We start from the raw sequence: 1,476 nt of genomic DNA, 5'->3' as shown, positions 1-1,476 counted from the left end.
CAGTTTATTATAGTACAGCACAGTATAGTATAGTAAAGCACAGTACAGTTTATTATAGTATAGTATAGTATAGTATAGCATAGCATAGCATAGCACAGCACAGCCCAGTACTGGACATTAGGGCTCCTTCTCTGTTAATAGAAAATCCAAAATTTCCTCCTTCATTTTTTTAACATCTTCTAGAATTAATTTCTGCCTGCTGTGCTGTCACTGGGTTGTTTCTGTTTGAGCATGATGTGTGCTGCAGTGGGCGGGCTCACCAAGAGCTCTCACCACTGTCTCTCTTTTAGTGTGAAATGTCCAGATGAAAAGGAACATCCCACAAACATATAAGCAAGAACAGATGTCGTACTATATGTCTTGTGAAGTTTGTAGAATGCTTCAGTCTGAGAGAGAAAAAAAAACTTACCAAAGAACATAGAGCAATACTAAGTAAGGCAGTATTTCAGAGAGGATTTCTTCTTTCAAAAGTGATTCCTGCATCAGAAAGAAGTTACCGAAAGCAACCATTTGCTAATTTCTAGAAAATACATGAAGAGTTGATCATAACAAGACACTATTAACAAGTGGGGGTGGGGGGATAACAAATAATTTATCCTAATATTGTTGCTCCTTGATGACAAAATGTACAAGATACCTAAGCTGCCCCTTGGAGATGAGAAGTTAAAAGATTTACTGCTGGGTGGCCTCAAATAACTTTGTATTTTGAGACACAAATCATTCAGATAATCCAGCACTAAGAAAAAAAAAAAAGAATTAAAAAAATAACACATTTGTACTTACAGCCAAGTTATAATACTGCATCCTTTAAGACATGGGCCTGATTCCCTTTTGGATGAGACATAGTCGTTTTTTTTTTTCTTGCTGATTGGGATGTTTGTTTCTTTTGGTTTATCGTTTGAAAAGCGCTTCAAACCACACATACATATAATTCAGACCCCACACTCTTGGCACTTGTAATAGAGCTTGAGCTTGACATCAGTTGTTTTTTGGGGGCATTCAAGCTTTGAGCTTATGTTGCTTGTGCCGAGGAATTTGTTGACGCTGAGAGCGGTATACTTGGGGACAAAACAAGTTTTTTTTGCTCTGGGGTTCAGATATTATTATAAAGTAGGGTGAGGAATGGGGTTCTTTGCTCCATTCTTAGCCATGGCTAAACGTCTCTTCCGTACGGACGGAGAAGACATGGTAAATGGTAAATGGACTGTACTTGTATAGTGCCTTTCTATCCATTCAGGACACTCAAAGTGCTTCACTCTACAATCTGTGTTCTCATTTACCCATTCACACAGCACTCTGTTAGGTCTCTACAAAGCTAACATATACAATCAAATATGGAGACTAATCAGTGCCAATCAACAGGTGTGACATAAAAGGTCCAAACACCTTCAGGCTATTTAAACAAGTATTCTGGCAATTCATAATATAGCAAAAATAAAAAAACTTTATTATTATTTTATACAAATCTGTATGATG

Source organism: Austrofundulus limnaeus, unplaced genomic scaffold (genome assembly GCF_001266775.1).
Source record: "Austrofundulus limnaeus strain Quisiro unplaced genomic scaffold, Austrofundulus_limnaeus-1.0 Scaffold112, whole genome shotgun sequence".
NCBI classification, from domain to species: domain Eukaryota; kingdom Metazoa; phylum Chordata; class Actinopteri; order Cyprinodontiformes; family Rivulidae; genus Austrofundulus; species Austrofundulus limnaeus.
The sequence above is the reverse complement of the archived record's forward strand: the minus strand, read 5'-3'. Positions refer to the sequence as shown.